The 12,524-nt window shown below is 42.1% G+C and overlaps 1 long non-coding RNA gene across 1 annotated transcript; it reads left to right on the top strand.

The window, feature by feature from the left end:
* The first annotated feature begins 2,516 nt into the window (after positions 1 to 2,516).
* On the top strand, positions 2,517 to 11,020 carry LOC132400272 (uncharacterized). Its single transcript, XR_009514203.1, has 3 exons — positions 2,517 to 2,593; positions 5,361 to 5,414; positions 8,386 to 11,020. It is a non-coding gene; the product is annotated as an uncharacterized LOC132400272 (long non-coding RNA).
* The last annotated feature ends 1,504 nt before the right edge of the window (positions 11,021 to 12,524 follow it).

Raw genomic sequence — 12,524 nt, 5'->3', positions numbered from 1 at the left:
ATATTTGTATTTGCATAGTTTGTTGTTCATTGATCCCGTTTATAGTTGCTGTTCTATAAATTTGCTATATGCCTGCAGGAAACAGAATCTCAGGGTTGTATGTGGTGACATCTATGTACTCTGATAATAAACTTTACTCTCAACTTTGAACGAAACCACATAGTCCGAAATCTTGACTTGGGCAAAATACACAGACAGACGTCTCCTGTTAGTTGATAGTACTTGCTGAATCAGCCTCAGGCACCCTGAGTCAAAATAAGCTTCTGCAGATTTTTTAATGAATGAATTTTTTAAAGGCAAACTTAATAACTGGAAAATCAACAGACCTGGTGCATAATGAATGGGCAATTCATCGCCGAATCTCTTTCCCACTACTTTTTTGTTGGATCTTTTTGAGGTTGCTTGCATTTGGAGTTCTCTGCACTTAGCTTCCTCTAAAGTTTGCAACAGTCTTCTCTGTATGGGTGTCAATAATATTCAGAATATGACCAATATAACAAGTGTAATTTCCATAGGTTTTTGTTAACATCAGGTGATATAAATTAACAGTATTTTCTATGTAGTTCTTCCTACTATTGTCACAATGTGGCCTTTATGCCCTGGATCATTTTGAAAGCAAAAAGGAACCTTGTTTCTCTACAACATACCTAGCCTTCTTTAATCCACACCTGCCAGTTCCCTTTCTGTTCTGCTGCAGACATTTGGCTTCAAGCTTCTAATTGGGCTAAGTAGCAACTCATCTTTAATTCAACAAACTGCTGCGGGCTGTGACGCACCCTACTCAAGTTCAGCAAATTCTTCAATACCTTGTATTTGCTCCACAATAGCATGTAAGTCATGATCCGAAGGAGTCCATGAATCTATTTGCAGTGCAGCTGGCGTCCAGTAAGGCTGAGCAAAAGGCCCAAAGCTTCCTTCCAGTCTCTCTCACAGCAGTGCTGCATTTCACCTTCAACGTGCTCCCTGGGAAACTTATGGGAACCTGTGCAATCTGGGTCCCAGGTAGGCTGCTTTCATCCCAAAGCCTCAACCATACCAGCGTTATTACTGGCATTGCAGTATGCGTGATGGAAGGTCAAGTTCCTAGTTTTTAATTCACTGAAGTATTTGGAAGACCCACATCTTTGGAGTCAAATCTCAGTGAAGGACTCCATCGATCATAACATTCATAATTGCTTTCAGTATTCCTGCAAAGCCTTTGCCGAATTGAGGAAAAAAATGGGGTTTGAAGATAAGACCTCAAACCTGGCATGGCCCACATGGTCTAGCAGGCTGCATATCTCCAATTATGAAGTGGCTGCATCAATCCCTACAGAATACAAAGAAAAAGAGTTGAAACAATTCATCCTTGATCCAGAGGCACCACCTAATAAAAAGCTAAGAATAGCAGGACTGGAAGGGAGGGGTACAGAAGGTGGGGGTGGCAGATGAAAGTGGAGACCAGGTAAGGTATCATTTCTAGTCCCAATGAATGGCCCTGGCCCGAAACCTTGAGTGTTTATTTCCCTCCATAGATGCTGCCTGACCTGCTGAGCTCCCCCAGCATTCGGTGAGGGCTTCACACTCTCACCACTTCTCTTCTCCTCCCCTGCCTTTATCACCTCTCTCTGGTTCCCCTTCTCCTTCCCTTTAATCCATGGTTCATTACCCACCCCTATTAGTTTCCTTCTTCTTCAACCCTTTACCTCTTCTTCAAATCACCTCCAGTTTCTTACATCAACCCCCTTCACCATCATCTGCTCTTACTTATCACCTGTCAGCTTGTATTCTCCCCATTCCATCACCTTTTTATTCTGGGTTCTGCCTCCTACCTTTCTAGTCCAGATGATGAAAGGTTTCAGACTGAAATGTAAGTATTTTATTCTGCTCCATAGATGTGGCCTAGCTAGCTGAGTTCATCCAGCATTTTGTGTGTGGTAATGTATAATGAATAAATACTAGAAGACTGCAGTCCTTGAATGCTGCCACCTTGTCAGTAAGAATGATAACAGATTCCTGTACTCCTGTGCTTCCTTTGACTGTTGCTGTGGGCTGAAGAAGTGAAGAAGCATTTTGCCCTGAGCATGGAGATTGAATGAGCACCCAGGGGTGGTGGAGAGCAGCAAAATGTGACGTATTACCCACAACCATCTGGAATGATCCTGGGTAACCTAACTATCATCTTCCCAAGCAGAGGAGAGCAGGGACATGTGGGACTGGATCTGGGTTTGCTGGAAGCTGCGGATCCTCATAAAGACTGTGTTGGTGAAGTCTTGTCTTCATAGATGTAACTACCAGAGAAATCCAGCTGTGGGCATGCTCCTTGTAAGGTATTGAGTGATGACCCCTGCTATTGATTTATGTCAGGTCTCTGAAGCTTATGGTTCATCTCCATACCGTCCCATAGTTAAAGTGTTAGACCATAAAAGCATAGGAACAGAATTAAGTCATTCACCCCATTCAGTCTGTAGGTGTAAATAAATTACAGATTAGTCAATGTGGAGTGTGGAAAAGCAAAGAAAACTCAGTGTGCAGATTAACCTGTGAGCTCTAGTGTGTTGTGGAGCATAAAACACAGGCTGAGTGTTACCACTTCAGATTCAAGGGAAGCAAGGTTAGTAAAAGGTTTATTCGGTTTTCAGACCAGTGATGTTGAAAATCACAGTGGAGATAAAAGCTGGATGGTACGTTATTATTTATGTAATAACGGACCAGCCATTTGGGGGAAGAGGATGATGGTGGTAGCTTTCACACTCCACCACTGTTTTTAAAGCTATTGAAAATCCTGTTAGAGAATTAAGATTGGAATATTCTACCCTCAGAGGAAATAAGTAAAATATTGCTGGGCTCCTGGTCAACTGGAATCCATCTTTTTCTACTATGTTTGAGAAAATACCAAGTCCTGTGTATTTCTGATGTTCTTATCATGGAAAATATGATAGATCAGATTGTTTTGATAGGCTGACAGTTCTAACTTGTATGGTCCGTGTCAATGCACAAAAGCATGGAATGTGTTGGCAAAGCTCCTCTCATACAAGGTCCAGCAGCAGGCACTTGGCATCAGACCCTTAGCTTTGAGGTAGCCAAAGCAACTAAACTGGCCTATCCCTTTCAGTTTAATTGTGCTACTAACTTGCATCAAAAGGTTATTTTTAAAATTTTCAATTATTAATATTAATGATATGAATGTACTTACATCATGTGAAATTCTTTAAACATTTATTTTTTTAAATATACAGTAATTATTTCAAAAATAGATATTTAAACTGATTTTAATTGCATCTGATTGTCTGAGATACTGCAAGACTACGGAAAAGACCTTATGATGCATAACCTGATAGAAATCTATCTGGAAATCTGAGGGTAGGGTGGGGTGAAGCGGCCATTTGTCCTAATTTTGAGACCTATATATTGCTCACTGACTGCTGTCACTTGCAGAAAAGACTCAATGACTGTGGGAGATGCACAGCAACCAAAGAGTTTGGAATTGGTATTACAGATTTGAGATTCCGAATAAAAAGAAAAACCATGGTAAAATTGTGACATAACTTTGAAATATTAGACTACCTTTGAGCAATGGTAATTAATCTCAGTGCTACTTTCCACTACAAGGGAAAGATTTTAAGAGGAAACTTGTATCCCTAAGATTGATCCTAATTAAAACCATAAGACATGGGAGCAGATTTAGGCCACTTAGCCCATTGAGTCTGTTTTGCCATTCCATCATGGCTGATTTATTATCCCTCTCAACCCCATTCTCCTACCTTCTCCCTGTAACCTTTGACATCAAGACTAACCCATAACCTGTCAACCTCTAAATATACTCAACAACTTGGCCTCCAGAGCTGTCCGTGGCAATGAATTCCACAGATTCACCACCCTCTAAAGAAATTCCTGCTCATCTCTGCTCTAAATGGCTGTCCCTCTATTCTGAGGCTCTGCCCTCTGATCCAAGACTCACTCACTATAGGAAACAACCTCTCCACATTCATTCTATCTAGGCTTTTCAATACTTGACAGGTTTCAATGAGATTCCCCCTCACGCTTCTGAATCCCAGCAAGTACAGGGCCAGGGCCATTGAACGTTCCTCATATGTTAACCCTTTCATTCCCAGAATCATTCTCGCGAAACTCCTCTGGACCCTCTCCAATAACATCTTTCCTTAGATAAGTTGAGCGCAATACAGGTTTGAGTTCATTTTATAGTGAAGGAAACTATTGGATGTTAACATAAAGTATCAACCTGGTGGCTTTTGAAACCTTCCTCATCAGACATAGGTGAGTCTTAATCATGCCTGTCATATGGTATGGTGCATACCTGAGCAGCTCAACAGAATAAAAAAATCACAGTTATTTTTTACAATTGATTTCAGATAATTTTCCTTTGTAATAGTGCAGGATATTGTTGACTTGACTGAGAGGACATATGACTGTATATGGGTACTCCCAGTAGCTGATTCACTGTGGATTAGCTAACAGTACTTAGCAATTTCACCATTGGCATTACATCCCTTGCTAGTAGGTTTATGTCTTCTATTATGGACACAATGGAATGTCCTGTGTGTGTATTTAGGAACTTAAAGCATTCCAAATGATTTGTTGGTTTGTAGAGCATTATCTTTGTTTTATTTCATGGCTCTGTTCAATTAATCAAATCCTGAACTAAAATATTTTCAAATAATAAATCATAAAGCAACCATAAATTTCACCCAACAGATCATCATGACATTAATTAAAACATAAAAAGAAATAAAGCAATGGCATTTTGTGTGAGGCCTCCGTCAGTCAGGGTTGACCAACAAAATTGCATCCTAGCTGTCTAGATATACAAACCTGGACAGTACAATATGGAGAGCAAGCTGTTCCCCAGGTAGCAAGCTCCCCCCCCCCATGCATCCGATGAACCCAGAGGTGGATACAGTTTGGCTCCAGCAGGAGTTGCCAGTCAGTATCAAACTCAGTGTAGGGCTGCTTTAGGGATACCAGCTCTGGACATTTCCCTTGGAGTTTACACCTGAAGCCTTCCCCATGAACAGGTATAACCGCAAGGTAGTGAGGACTTAAGATCAGAGTTTCCTTCTCCTAGCTGATGAGCTCCACCTGCCCAAAGGATCTGGTTTTAAGGCACCAGTAACCTGCCTTTGCCCCTTCTGTCAGTAGAAACGGTTTCCATTGGTCTTAGTAGCCAAGCTACATGTGAAGGCCAGGAGATGGACTGGCTGTCAGAAGCTATTTGAGGCGCACGCCATTGGGAGCATTTAATAGGTAGTGGGAGCTTGTTCCCATTATTACTCCTGACTGTAACAACCTTAAAGATCTGGTGTTTTGTAAAGAGAAACAGTCATCTCTTTAAACAGCAATATTCATGTTTTCTCTGTCAGAGAACAAGACAGACTGAAGAAAGGCATCAGCAAGGCACCCAAGAGAAAAGAAACGTAAGTCAGAAGTTCATGTACACACAGGACGTATTAGAAACATGGAAAACATACAGCACAATACAGGCCCTTTGGCCCACAAAGCTGTGCTGAACATGTCCCTATCTTGGAACTACCTACGCTTTACCCATAGCCCTCTATTTTTCTAAGCTCCATGTAGCCATCCAGGAGTCTCTTAAAAGACCCTATCGGTTCTGCCTCCACCCATTCCACACACTCACCACTATCTGTGTAAAAACCTTACCGCTGACATCTCCTCTGTACTTACTTCCAAGCAACTTAAAACTATGCCCTCTCGTGCTAGCCGATTCAGCCTCGGGAAAAAGCCTCTTACTATCTACATGATCAATGCCTCTTATTATCTTGTACCCCTCTATCAAGGCACCTCTCATCCTCCATCACTCCAAGGTGAAAAGGCCGAGTTCACTCAACCTGTTTTCATAAGGCATGCTCCCCAACCCAGGCAACATCCTTGTACGTCTCCTCTGCACCATTTCTACGGTTTCCACGTTCTTCCTATAGTGAGGCGACCAGAATTGAGCACAGTACTCCAAGTGGGGTCTGACCAATGTAACCTTTGTGGGGGGGGGGGGTGTAGGAGAGAGCTTTTTAAAAATAATAATCCAGTGAAAACAGTCATTCAGAGCAGCTCGAGTTACCAGTCAACATCCAACACAGATTTAAGCAAGACAAATGAAGTAACCTGTGATTTTTTTTTTTGCTGAGACAATGAGAAGGTTAACAAAAGAATTGAAACAGATGTTATCTAAATGATTTTTCATAAAGTATTTTCCAAAGTACCACAGAAAAGACTGTCTAGCAAATTTGAGGTCCATAGAGTAACTTCTACAACACTGTTGTAGAAATATCAGAGCTGAAAATGGCAGAGTCATAAAAGGTTGTTTTTCAGCTTATTCAGGAATGTTATTCCCCAAGAGTCAGTGGCTGGACCAGCGTTACTGTTTAAAAAACTATATATATTTTGGAAATGGAGAGACAAGAGACCATGGATACTGAAATACGGAGCATCACAAAAAGTGCTGGAGGAACTCAGCATATTTTTTGGAGGGTACCAACAGCAATTTCCTTCTGTAGATGTTGCATGATCCATTGAGTTCGTCCAGCATATTTGATGATTTGGAAATGTTGTGCAAAATTGGAGGTGTGGTAAACTCTGTGGAGGGCAGTAAGAAACTATAAGAACATGGAGAGAGTGGCAGAAAGGGCAGGCAAATAGAAAATGAAATCTTAGACAGTGAAATGTGAAAGGATCATATTTTAGCAGAACAAAAAACAGTACATGCACCAAATAGTTCTGATAAAGGTGAGAACAATGGTCCTGATATCTCTGACGGTGGCAGAACACTTTGAAGGAACTGGTATGGTCTCAATGTGGCAGATGGCCTTCTTTGGAGCTGGAACCATTGTATTATTATGTTATATTGCAGGACAAAATCAATTGAGCTTGTTTTCTCGGGACAAGGGAAAATGTCAAGGGTTTGGGCAATCGTTTGAAAACCAATGAAACCAATTGGCAAAATTGAGCCTTATGATTGTTCAATATGATGAATGAGTCAATAGGTCGAGAACATATGTTGTAAGTTAGGTTGTTAGAGTGATGATTGAAAATCTGGCATTTTTTTTTCCAACCAGTGGGTGATAGACTGTGGAACAAGTTTTAGAGATAAAGCATGGATATTGGCCCCTTGGCCTCCTTGAGTCTGTGCTGATGATCAGTCATCCTTTATACTAATCCACATTTTTCCCATGCTCCGCTCTCCTTTCCTGTCAGATTCCTTCTTCTATAGTCCTTTATCATTTCCAACTATCAACTCATAGGTTCTCATTTTATCCCTCTTTCTGACCCACCAACCTTCCCCCTTGCCTGTCTTCACTTATCACCTTCCAGCTTGTACTCTATGGTGAACTGCATATACCTGTCTGGACACGCCCCCCCCCCCCACCCCCGCGGCTGACTGCTCCTGTGGCTCCTCCCACAGACCCCGGTATAAAGGCGATTGGAGGCACTGCTCCTCCCTCAGTCTCCAAGATGTTGTGTGGTGGTCTCTTGCTGTTGACAGTGCTTTCTTCCAGCCAATAAAAGCCTACCTTAACCCACGTCTCAGAGTTATTGATGGTGCATCATACTCCTTCTCTTCCCTCACCTTCTTATTATTCTGGCTTTATCCTCCTTCCATTCCAGCCCTGATCAAGAGACTCAGCTTGAAATGATGACTCTTTATTCCTCTCCATAGATGCTACCTGACCTGCTGCATTCCTCCAGCTTTTTGTGTGTGTTACTCTGGATCTCCAGAATCTGCAGAATCTCTTGTGTTTATTTTGTCCATTTACTCAGTTTTTACAATCTCGGCACAATGTATCAATTCTTCATTGTTTCCATTACTCACCTGGACCCTAGCAACAATTTACATTGGTTAACTTACCAACTAAACTTTGGGATGCGTGAGGAAACGGAGGCAGCCAGAGAAAACCTATACAATCACAGGGAGAACACACGAACTCAAAATTTTTAAAGTTCAAAGTAAGTTTTATTATCAAAGTACACGTATGTCACCACATACAACCCTGAGCTTGAATATATCCGTGAACACACCAGCCAGTTAGCCAACACAGGTCTTTAGTACTTGGCAAGGACTCAACTGATGTCATTATTGAACGCAGGTCTCTGGCACAGTGGGACAGTAGCTGTATTAGCTACATTACTATGCCTTCCAGTTGCCTGGTCTGGTGACTAAAGTTCTCAGTATAAATAGCTTCAAACCACAATAACAAGTCTGTAAATTAAAAAGGGATTGAGGAAGTAGATTGGGGTGAAACTGACTGTGATCTCACAGTCAGGACAGATTTGTTCATTCTTCACTTTTTGGAATGAATCTAGCCAATGGTGAAAAGATCTTGAACTTGTTCAGGGATTGCTTCACTGATGTCATTTCTTGCTCTGTCCTGACAGTATACCGTTTGCACTCAAACTCAAGTTGGAAGAGGAGGAGGATAAGCTTGCAGTAAAGATGTTAGACTTGTGGGAGCCAGCACCACCTCTAATAAACCCCATCCTTGACAGTGAAGCGAAAAAAAATTAATAAATATGCATCCAGCAAGTCACGAGTTCTCTGACTCTTGTGTTGATTTGTAGAGGGTTGCTTCCCAAATGATTACTAAACTGCAGAGTAGATCAAAATACTTATTTGATAATACAATCCTGTTTCAATGCACATAATCAATTAAAGTATAACATAGTCCCAGATCAGCCTTAGTAAAGCCATGTGTATCGTAAACTTTCCACTATTTTGTACATCGTATATCAACTAGAAGTATAATCTGAGCAGTAGATTTTACAGGAGGTTGGGGAATATCCTTAAGCATGCGTATTTCTGAAAAATGTTCTCAATTACTGCCTATCCTTGGTCCATTCCTTCATCTGAAACTCCATCATAATGGCAAATGAAAGCATGCATATAGAAAATCCAATGATCTTTCAACATGCTTTGTGTTGAGGGAAATATGCCTCATCTCAGGAAGCAAAGGGAATCACTATCAAGTGAATTATGCATATGAAAATAGCTTAAACAAGTTCCAAATTCTTTCCTAGCACTTTTTACTAAGAAATAACACTTCAGATCTTTTCAGCTTCAAAAGTTCCCACTTTTAATAAGTCAGACACTGCTGAATATGGAACACTTATTCATTAAAATGATCATATAAACTGTCGTGCATTTTGAATGCACGTGCGTGACCTTAGGTGGAAAGACTTGATTCTTCATTTAAATGAATGTATCTGAGGTTTCTGTCATTGCTGTAATGTTTTTAGATTGCAGCCAGATCCAATTTATAATCAGAAACTTGGGTACTGTGATCTTGAAGTTGTTGCAGTGAACGAGGCGAACCGAAACGCAGGACACAGGCACGAAGATTGAGTTAGGATGCAGACGTGGGCATGACCGTTGAACGGCAAACAGGAGGGAGTGCAGGAAAGCAGGAGGCAGGCAGAACTTATCTTGACACAGAGCATAGAAAGGGAAGCGGCAGACAAAGCTTTTCTTAGCTCGGAGAGATGGAGTTCCATAGGTAAACCTCGGTACTGGGGTAAACTTAGAATTCTTACCTTAACTTGGAGAGACAGAGTTTCACAGATAAACCTCGGAACTGGAGTTGAACTAAGAAAACTTACCTTGACTTGAAGAGATTGAGTTGCACAGATAAATCTCAGTACTGAAGCAAAACTTAGAACACACAATCCTAAGTGGCTGGGAAACGTTAATTACCACACTGGCAAAACCAACAATCTGGCAACTAGTGGGTGCAAAGCCGGGGTTCTTGTACTGCAGGTCTTGATGAAAACCAGGTGTGCCACCATCAAAGGAAATTAGGAGAAAATGGGGAATTAACGGTCAGGACCATGACAGAAGTCAAATGCCTTCTTCCTCAGTGTGGAAGAGGGTAAAATGAGAAGCCCCCTTTTTAAGCCAAAGAAATGCTAAGAAAATGTAAGAAATTTTAAGGTGAAACGGTTATGAAATAGAAGTTGGACTGGTTAGTTTAGTAATACCATGATCATAACAAATGGTCTTCTGATGCTGTAGTCTATCCACTTCAAGGCTCGATGTGTCATGCGTTCAGAGATGCTGTTTTGTACACCACGGTTGTAACGTGTGGTTATTTGAAGCACTGGAGTCGGTGCGTTCCACTGGTGTGCCAGAGGCAGTGTGATGCAGTGTCCAAGCTGAATTTGGTGCTGCCCCCCAGTGTTCACTTGGCAGAAGACAAGCCATATTGTGTTTGAAAGTTGCTACTACATTCATAGATTCAGGCTCTTGGACTATATCTTCTTGTGTACCTGTATTTTCCTCATACCTTATTATGTGCTATATGTTCTTAGCACCTTGGTTCCAGAGTAATGCTGTTTCATTTGGCAGTATTCATGAGTACTCATGTATGATTGAATGACAAATGAACTTGAACTTTTGACTTACTGTTGCATTCCTGTCAGCTTAAACCAGTCTCCTCGGACCTCTCTCAATAACAAGGCATTTTCACTCACAGAACTACTGCCTACTGGATTTTAAAAAAAATTTCTTCCATCATTCTCTGTAAACTCTAGAGACTGCGGTGTTTAAAAATCCCAGATCTGCAGTTTCTGAGATTCTCAAACTACCCCATCTGGCACAAATAGTCATTCTGCAGTCAAAGTCACATTTCTTTTCCATTCTGATGTTTGGTCTGAAGAACAACTAAACCTCTTGACCACGTCGACAATGCTTTGCTGCATTGAGTTGCTGCGGCCTGATTGGCTGATTAGATATTTGCATTAACGAGCAGGTGTACAAATATACCTAATAACATTACTACCTCAGCCTATGAATGTTACACTTAAAAACTGGAAGCACAGTGCATATTGGACTACTAAGGTGCCAGAATGATAGCAAAGTTATTTGTCAAGAGTTAGTTATGATTTTTCAGAAATGGCTCCAAGAGGAATCACTGTAAGATTTACGAGTGGGGCTGGAGGCATATTCAGGAATGACTGCACCAGAAATTCCCTGTGGTGTCCATTGTGATTCATTTGTGAAATATCAGGCTGAGGCAAGGAGGAAGTTATAGATAGCTGTGTTATTGCTAGAATTAATTCAATTGATTTTCTTTTTGTTGTGGTTATCTGCAATTTCATGAAAATTTTGCAATGGGACCCATTGGTTCTGTAGTGGTAACTGCTGAGTGTTTATGTACAACAGTGCAAAATATTAATGTTCCTAGTAATGATCATAAATACATGTTATCTTTTATGCTATATTACACTTGTAAAGAGGGTTTCTTCTTTTTGTTAACTAGCAGGAATGCTAATTTACTGATAACGAGAATGGTATTCCTTTGTAAACCAAATGGGGATTAATGTTCTTTCTTCTGAGTCTGTAAGCTTTTGTTGACGGGCTTTTGGGGAGATCGGCGCGAGGGGGTTGAGAGAGAGGACGCAATGCTCTAAGCTGGGAGAGGATCGGACCCCAAAGGGGGGTCCGAGGCCGGGAGATTCTCTGAGGAGGAGGGGGATTGAAGCTAGATGTGCTTGGTTGACCACTCGGAGGGTCCTGAGCTGTTTGGAGAGTCCGAGGAGTTCGGAGGGTCCTGAGCTGCGAGTCGAGGAGTTCGGAGGGGATCGAATGGTGGCCAGAAGACTTCAGAAATTGAGCTCCGACGGCTGTGCACGAAGTGGTTTGGACTTTGATAAGTTTGGCGCCTTTTCTTTAATTTTCTCTTCATATATACTGTATCATTATTAATCACTTAGTTATAGTAACCTTTATAAATTGTACTCATTTAATCGCATATGGTGTACTGTCTGTTTTTGGGCGAGGCGGGGACATCACACAGCATCCACACCAGCTGATTACCCAGTTTGGCAGTGCCGAAGGCTGCTCCCCCTAGACGAGAATGAGCTGAGCGAGCCTGAGGCGACCCAGGGGGTTACATTGTGGGGGCTCGTCCGGGGTTGATTTCTGTGGAAGCTATGTGATCACCCTCTTTAAATTGTGTCTGCGGCGAAGAGCTGGTGTGCCTTTGTGGGTTTGCGATTGCTGGTTATCGCGGTGTGTGTGTTGGGTGGGGTGGTTGCTGTTGGCTGACGAAATGGTGGTGGGACCATGGGCTGTCCGTACTGTTTGGAGAGTGAGGAGTGACAGGTTGGGATGTTTCAGCAGTGGTGAGCTCTGCCCGGTTGTTGGAATAATGTCCAGCCCTAAAGGGGCGGAGGCGTGGGCGGAGCGGACCCCTCAGTTGTTCGGTGAGTGGCAGTGCTTGGCTGAGGAAAAGCGACAGGGACGGGTTGAAAGTTTGAGTAGGCGGGCTGGTGACTTTGTTAGAACTGTCAGGCGCAATTACCTCGAAGTGACCGCTGCCAGTTCTGGGAAAGTGTGGGAAAATGCGTGTGGTTCGACTGGAAGTCAAATGCCGCAGCTGGGGGGCTTATCATATCCGTGGCAGGAGATTGGTGGAAAGTTTTTAGGGTATCTCTTTTTGCCTAGGGGGGCAGATAAATTGCTTGTGGTGCTTTTAAATGTCCTTTTATCAAGGATTCCATACCAGTGTGTAACCCCCTGG

The sequence above is a fragment of the Hypanus sabinus genome, chromosome 10, assembly GCF_030144855.1.
Source record: "Hypanus sabinus isolate sHypSab1 chromosome 10, sHypSab1.hap1, whole genome shotgun sequence".
NCBI classification, from domain to species: domain Eukaryota; kingdom Metazoa; phylum Chordata; class Chondrichthyes; order Myliobatiformes; family Dasyatidae; genus Hypanus; species Hypanus sabinus.
Note: the sequence above shows the minus strand (reverse complement) of the source record. Positions and strands in the feature narration are given on the sequence as shown.